Source organism: Pyxicephalus adspersus, chromosome 8 (assembly GCF_032062135.1).
Source record: "Pyxicephalus adspersus chromosome 8, UCB_Pads_2.0, whole genome shotgun sequence".
NCBI lineage: Eukaryota > Metazoa > Chordata > Amphibia > Anura > Pyxicephalidae > Pyxicephalus > Pyxicephalus adspersus.
This window is the reverse complement of record NC_092865.1, coordinates 30,180,181-30,188,567: the sequence shown is the minus strand read 5'-3', so window position 1 is coordinate 30,188,567 and position 8,387 is coordinate 30,180,181. Positions and strand designations below refer to the sequence as shown.

The window sequence follows — 8,387 nt, the reverse complement described above, 5'->3', positions numbered from 1 at the left end:
TATTCCCTCCCTGCAAAAATGACAACCAAAACCATCTTGCAATGATCAGTATTCATAGATGTAAATCCTAAAAATTAAATCTTACAATTAGGAAAATGTAATGAGCTATATAAAAGATAAAAAAAACACAATACTATAACATACTTCCTCTAAATTGACCTCATATATTTAAAATAAACTGACAGGAAAGTGGTTTAATACTGTAAAGTTATCTCGGTAACAACACCCAAACAAAAACCAAATAGGAACCATGAAAACATTATTTTCTTAACTATTGGCCCCAGATACTCCACCGACAAGACTGGATGGTTGTTCAACTCCAAAAACACCAAACCTATTGAAGCATCAAGAAAGCGCTTATGCCTACCATTTTGTTATACATGTTCCCTTGTTGTTTTAGGACACCAGACATATTGAGGATTGACTGTAAACACTAATACATCTTAAACTGCATGGAACAAAGCCCTGCTCTCCAAAATATTGATATGAAGGTTATGTTTTCTGTTCTAGCACTTCCTTCCGCTCTTGCTTAATGAAGTCTAGGGGCCTTATATGAATCTAGAAGAACCAAGGTGCCTAGGTAATGCCTCTGCTGCTCCTAATTGGGAATTATATAATAAAGGTACAGTTTCTTATTAATTACTTTGTCACATTAAAGTAAATCTGTGGTTTGCTCATGCAGGGAAAAGCAACAGATTTACTTAATGTAAAGTCCCACTTTGAAAATTGGCGATCCCTGTCCAGCTGTCCCATTTTGCTGAGCTGTGCAGGCTTCTATTGTGAGTGCCAGGTCTGAATGAATTCCACACTGAAGTTACGCTATCCTGGCCCGGCCAATAAACATGACAGAAGATCAAAATGAGGAAGAGAAGAAGGACGAAGATGGCGGCACTCGCGATGGAACGGGCTCAGGTGAGTATTGACTAGGCTTAGATCCACTTTAACTGATTCCCTTCTCAGCTGCACACCTTACCTTCACTCCCCTGCTTCCCCTGTTTCTGACACAGAAGGCAAAGAAAATAGAACTGGGATTTGGTAATTTACCAGACAGGCACCTTGTACTGTTACATGGATATCATTACTCTACTGTAAGTTCCAGGTGACAACTGGCCTGTGTTTACTAGATTGCTGAACTTCTGTGCCTCTGCTTTGTGCTAACATTAGAAGGCTAGAAAGCTGCCAAGTTATTGCCGGGTGCAGTAATGACCCTGAGTAACTCCTGTGACCTCTGTGACCCCCAGTATCTCTTGGGCCCTTCATAAACCATCCTGTGGCTACCTATTGCCTTCTATGACTGCAAATCTTTCCCTGTATCCCCTCTGATTCCCACTTTTATTTCTGTTCCTTCACTGGTTAATGACTCCAGCCTGCTTCTGACTTTGGCTTGTACCTAACTCAAGCTTCTCAGTTGTCCTGGTACCTTTCTTTTTGGCTGCCTGTTCAGGTGTATCTGATGGCCGCATTTTGGGAGTTATTTCCAGCAAAGCCTAAAAGCCCATCACACCTTGTGGGGTGCTCTGACAAAAATCAGCAGCTCCTTTGCCTGTACCTTAACCACACCATCCTAGTTCTCAGTCCAGCAGACCCACCGCCTAGCCCAGGGGTCGGCAAAGTTTTATGGCCACTAGGCCATTTATGGGGTGGGCGGGAGCACACTAGGCTGGACCTGCACTAATGGGTCCGCCCACCACCGGGCAACGCCCCCTGAAGGTAAATCCCTCTCCTCCGTATGCATTGCGGAGGAGAGGGATTTACCTTCTGGGAGCTTTCCCTATTCACCGCGGCGGCGGAAGTATCAACGCCAGCTGCTGTAAATAGGGGACCAATTGCAAGGAGGCGGCACCAGAGCTCCGGTAGTTCCTAATGCCCCTGGCCGATCCAGCCGGCAGGCATTTGGCTGGATGGGCATAGGGGGCGTTAGGCCAGAATATCTACTGACTAGCCGTATCTAGCCAAATGGGCCTACTACAAATGAATCCCAGTTTTGTGGCATCCATCTCCGCTCCTCCTCCAGGTTGAATGATGCTAAGCACATCCTGTGAGCACCAGGCATCATGGTTTTTGTCCTCCACCCTGGGCTCAAAAGGAGAAATGCAGCAGAGACCCAAAACCGAAGTTGGACTTTAAGAAAATGGTATACAATGAGAAAGGTTGGCAAATTTAATAAAATAAAATGCATTTAGTGTTTACAAACACTAAACATTTTCTTCATATAACTTCCAGCTCCAAAAGTAATACATACAAAATCTGAATGTCATGAAAGGACACAAACAAGGCTTATGTAAGAATACACCAATAGAGAATAGTCCGAGACCTGACCACTTACATCATTAATAGCTGCGGGTAATCCAAGTGCAGCATGTACTTGTTTGCAGTATTGTCCAGCACAGCACGTACTTCAGTCCTGAAAAGTAATTTGCCGCTAAATGACAGGACAAAGGCTGCTGTGGCATAACTTTAATGTTGGCTGCCTGCATTATGAATTTGTTTTTGTTTGTATAAACTCTTTCAGCATACTAAAAAAAATCCTGTTTTTTACTTTAATAAAGATTTTCTTACTGTTGGGAGAAAATTTTTGGAACAGGTGATTTCCAAAGGGGTATCTGGGAAAGCGCAAAGAGGTGAGATATGCTACATGATTGCACTAAAATAATAGTTACAGTATAAATAAAATAATAGTTAGTTCTTTGATTATTATAGCAATACTTGGGTTGCTGCAGAGGAGTTAAATCACAATGGAAATGGGTGCAATTTGGATACAAGGTATTATGAACAAAAACATTTTAGGAAAATAGTATATTCAGGGCTCAGCTAATGGGCCTGATATATTAAAGCTCTTCAAGGGCTGGAGAGGATACACTTTCATCAGTGACGCTGGGTGATCCAGCAAACCTGGAATGGATTTGCTATTTGTTAGCAAATGTTTTCAATCCTTTCCATTTCCAGATCCATTTGATGTTTTTGGATCACCCAGGTTCAGGATAAAAGTGTATCCTCTCTAGCCCTAGATAGCTTTATTAAATCAGGCCCAGTATGTCAAATAATAAAAAAGATTTGTTTACTTAGCTTGAAATGAGATTTAATAGCACTTTGTACACCTGAAAACATATGTTGGGTAATAATTGACCCCCCTTCCACCCCATGTGCTTTACCTGTTTCTAAAGCTTCCATAGCATGGAATACCAAGCTACTTTGAGCTTGGCATTCTGTTAGGGGTATTATGCTATAGATGCTAAGTTTTATTTTTACTGTTTATATGTTTAAATATGAGAACCACAGAATGACATATAATGAATTAGTGCTTGGCAAGGGCATGGAAAATCAAATCCCCCCACTTTCCATTAAAATTAAGTAAATACAGGTGCAAAAAAATGTTTTCTGTTCTTACTGTTTATTTTCTTTGTAAATCAGCCACATTCTGTGTATAAGACTGACAGAAGGATCATCACCCTCTTTGTTTAAGCAGGGGTCTCTCTGAAAAGGTCTGACACATCTCTGCAGAGGAGTATGAGATGCTGAACATGAGATTTGGTGATTTCAGAGCTGTAGGACTGACTTTTGATGCACCTGAAAAATAGGGTAGTTGGCTGATTTAAAATGAATTGAGCTTTAAAACATAATTTTAAAAATGTATTTTTATAGCCTTACATGTTCAGAATATATGTGTAAACACACACGCCAGCAGAAATATTTCTCCCAAAGCAGAAAATAGTATCTCTTATTCATGGTGAAGTTATGAATACAGATGTAGCTGTACAGGGATGGAATATTCATGTCAGGTTAAAAAAGAAATCAAAATTCACCTTCAATAAAAAGGCAACTGAGGTCGGTCCACATATATTTGGATGATTTTTAGGCATTTTCAGCTAAATAACACTTTCCAGGTACAATGCATATTTCTAAAAATTATTAGGTAAAGATAAATTTAGATACTGTATGAAAATGTTATCCAATGTAAATCTTAATGGAGGTTTAACTGAGGACAATGATACAACCTAGGGCAAAGTGTAAAGCATATAGCCAACAGTGATTGTTTTATTAGCACAGAAAATATATTTATTTGCAAATCAAAAATTTAAAAAAATGAATCCTGCTTGGGCTTATGGTAGATAAGAAGAAATACTGCAACTGTAAGATTGCATTGATTTGTTGGTTCTAGAGTTTGCACATTTTATAGCAGGTGGCACTGCTGCCGCTATTCATTCTCTATGGTGAGACTACATGTAGAGTTCCACTCAAGGATGCAGTTCAGGGGTATGAGGAGGAGGTAACCACACCGCAACCTCACTGCCAGGCTGAACACAATCTTATAGCAAAAGTCTGGAGTAGAAATCAAAACACAAAAACTTTTTTAAAAATAATATAATTCCTGTTTAATGACTTGTTAGCTAATTATCTAGATTTTGTAATTTTATTGTATTACTGCAGGGGTCGGCAAACTCCAGCTTTTAGGCCAGATACGGTCTAGCCGGTGGTTTGTTGCAGCCTTGCGCCCCCTGGCCGATCCGGCCTAATGCCGGCAGGCAACCCGTGGCTCTGGAGCCGGGGTTGCTGGTCGGATCTGCCAGGGGTCGTTAGGAGCTACCGGAGACGATGGAGCTCCGGTGCCGCCCTCTTGCAGTTTCTCCCCTATTTACTGCCGCCGGCGTAAATAGGGAAAGCTCCCTGAAGGTAAATCCCTCTCCTTCGCAATGCATATGGAGGAGAGGGATTTCACTTCAGGGGGCAATCCCTGGTGGTGGGCAGAGCCACTGTAACTGTTTTCTACATGGCAACAAAATGCACAATATTGAAGAGAAAAAAACCCACAATATGTTATTTGTAAATACCTTGCCATGCCTGTACCAGAAATGTTATTATAGTCCCTGTATACGGCAAAAATTTAAAAAAATGTACAATTAGTATTTTGTATTTACAGTAATACTTATTAAAAACAAAACACTGATTAAAATAAAAAAAATGTAGCTTTTTCGCTTTTAACTATTGTTTACACTGCTAGTAAGATCATTTTTACAAAATATTATTACCAAAGAAGGCTTAGTGCCCTCCATCCTCTCCCAAAATAAATACAAATGTAAGATAAGCTCTGGTCCATAGGGGTATACTAGTACGAGAGCTGCAATGGTAAATACAGCGGGCTCTGCTGGAACAAATAAGTCTCTACCTAAGGCCAGAAGCAAGCATCTTCTTTTTTGGCCCCTAGTTAGGTTTTAGATATTGTTTTGCAGTATGCCATGATAAATAATGACAATACCAGACAGTACAAGACCTATTCATATAAACAAGGATGTGTCTAATTGGTTTGATGATCATATCTTGATACCTGGGGACCCTGAGCAATGAATGCTATGCTGGAAAACTTGTTACTTGTTTGTAACTTGCTCTTTTTAACCCTACTGGAAAATCTGGCATTGTTTGGGCTAGCATTGACTTTTCATCCTAACAATGTCCTTATTGTTCAAACAACCAAATACGGATATTCTGTAATATTAGCCAGTTGGCAGCCTTTCATGTGTTCTCTATCGTGCAGCAATTAAAATTGCTGTAAATGAATAAATCTATGACATACAGTATAAAAGTCTGATACCTGTACACTAGTTATTTTTATTCAAGTCAAAAGCATTTTTTATTGCAGCAATATAGAACATTTTAGTCTTCAATGCTTAGAAGAATACATAGGGATATTTACTAAAAGAGTATAGGCTGTTCACAACTCTTGCACAGAATTATGTCACCTAGCTTAGTAAATGAGATAAAACTATGAACATAAGTAGGACCTTTTTCTTTTTGGATTTGCACTTTGGTATTCTTTGAAAGTGAATATTCCCTGCATTTATTAAAATGAAACTAAAGGTGCAGGGGGAACTTTTGCCATACTCATGAAGTATGCACAGCATAATGGCACACACTTACCTTTGCACCTTGCAGCAATGATGGATCATCTACACTGCTGAGTCTTCTGGGTTCACTAAGATCCTCTATGGTCATTGAGCAGCCATTGATGATCTACTGTAACTCCTTTGTGTGCGTAGGAGTAAAATTGTCCCGGTTATCTTGGTCTATTTTTGGCAGTGCTGGGAATAGAGACGGGCTATACACTACATGGTGCATACACCATCTATGCAAATGTAAGCAAAAGAAATTAAAAAAAACACTAGGAGCAGGGAAATGGTGTTTTAAAAACTTTACATATATTTTCTGCTAAAAACCCCTACCTCCTGTGATGTTTTGTTTTTTTGGATTTAAATATGCTTTACGCTAAGTGCGTTATCCCATGTAAAATGATAACTTAACTGAAACAGCCAATATTCTCATAATTTGTTAACCTCATTGACTCTACTTTAAACTTTACTTTTCCAACAAGACAAACTTTTATTTGGAAAATAAACAACAATAGCATATAAAGCATAACACATATAATATTTACAATAAGTATATAAAGGAAAAAAAATATTAGGCTTTTTGCCACATTCAATCCTATAAATGTATTGACTTTTTTTCCAAAAATGCAAACATAAACAAAAACTCTAGGCAACAGGTAGTCCCTGGGACACATACGAGATAGGGGTTGTAGGTTTGTTCTTAAGTTGAATTTGTATGTAAGATGAAACAGATACATTATGTAAAAAAATGCAATTAGGACAGATGTTTGTCTCAACATATTATTAGGCAGCATAGTGTCAGGTATTGTATAAAATCCTCACTTTGAGTTAATCACAAACAAATCTTTATGGAGCCTAGACATTCATTAATTTCTGGAGCAGGCTGTGCTTTGATATGCAAAAAGAAACAACTGCAGAGTTTGTCTTCGTCATTAAAGAGTTACAAGAGCTTGCAGAAGAGCTCAGTCTCTGCTGTGTTTAGAAAAAGATTTCTTCTGCAAGTCATGTAAACTGCCCCCTTCTCCCATCAAGCCTCTGTCCTGCACCCAAGGGAGCAGGGAAGCCTCGTTCGTATCTAGGAGTCGTCTGTATGTCTTATGTCCTTAACTCGGGGATTACCTGTAATATATATTAAGCAAGGCTGGGAAGCACAAATTCTACACCATTTATGTAGCCTTTTATCAAATTTATTCAGGATATTAAAAAAAGAACAGATGTTCCTTATTACCTTTATCCAGGCCCCTGTGACATCCTCCCCATTCACCAGTATTTTCCCCATTGTCTGCAGAATCTCATTCACCATCACCTCAACAGGAAGAATTGTTTTTATGAAGGGATAACTAATACTCACGCTATAAAGTGGAACTAAACCCTGCGTTGCCCTTCCAGGGCACCATTATTCTTCTTTTCTTCCTCCTTGCGATCTTCAGCCACTTTCATTGGGTGGGCTGGGATAACTCCCATGCAGCTGTGCAGGATTTCATACAATCCTGGCGCGCGTAGAGGAACAAGGAATGCCGGGCATCCTGGAAAACAAAGTTGACCCTGCACATGCGCAGCTTGGGTTTGCCTTTAGAAACCCAGAGTGATCAGGCAGGTCTGTCTGTCTCTTACTGCAATAATGCCTAATATTGCATTCTCAAAAGTGGAACTTTAATTGACCACTGGTTTGCCTATAACGGCTATCGGGTTAAGCATATTACAAAAATGGCCTATGGTCAGTCCCTTTCTCCTGATCTCTGTGCACACATTGACACACCAATATCCAAAATGCCTAATGGTCAATTATAATGCCACTGTCTTATTGTAAAACACCTGCAGAATAGAGAATCAGCATTACATATGTCCTGAGGCTTTAAAATGTGATGGTATTAGTTCCATCACATTACACGGGGTGGGTAATCATTAGCTGGAAAAGATATTGTATATCAGAAAGAAAAGCTGGATTTATTATAAAGGCAGAGATTGCTGTCACCAGAGCTGCTCATGTCATACAGCTGACAACACAACCCATTGTTTTATGTGAATATTGAATAAGAAAGCTGGCCCCTACTGTACACCTGACAGGGTCAGAGGGCCACAGGGTGTAGGGCCCAGGAGATGCAGATGACAAATGACAAGGAGTGTGTTATGCAATCTCCCTCCGCCTTCCCCTGATCTGTGCACAGCCTGGCCACTTCTCTCTGAAACATTGCACCCCCAGCATCCCTGCAAATCCTTTTACATGGTATCACAACAGTAATATATTGCTGGCTACTGTAAATAATATTCACATATATTCCAAACAGTTCTTTCTTTAATTTGGATATAACCTAGTACTATACTCAATGATCACATGGGTGTAAAAAAGCAAGCTATGGCGTACATTCCTTTTCTTTTTTTCTGGTTTTACAAAGAAGAAACTATTGCTCCTCATCATGTGTTAGAATATTCTTTATTTTAAGAATTTCAGAAACAACTATTTTATCAGTTAACAAAAAAGCTAATTATCAAAAAATAGGATTG

At 39.4% G+C, this 8,387-nt stretch overlaps 1 long non-coding RNA gene across 1 annotated transcript; it reads right to left on the bottom strand.

Moving 5' to 3' along the window:
- Positions 1-3,383: 3,383 nt before the first annotated feature.
- On the bottom strand, positions 3,384-6,263 carry LOC140336266 (uncharacterized). Its single transcript, XR_011921860.1, has 3 exons — positions 5,914-6,263; positions 3,649-3,751; positions 3,384-3,567 (listed from the first exon to the last, which is right to left on the bottom strand). It is a non-coding gene; the product is annotated as an uncharacterized lncRNA (long non-coding RNA).
- Between the last annotated feature and the right edge of the window lie 2,124 nt (positions 6,264-8,387).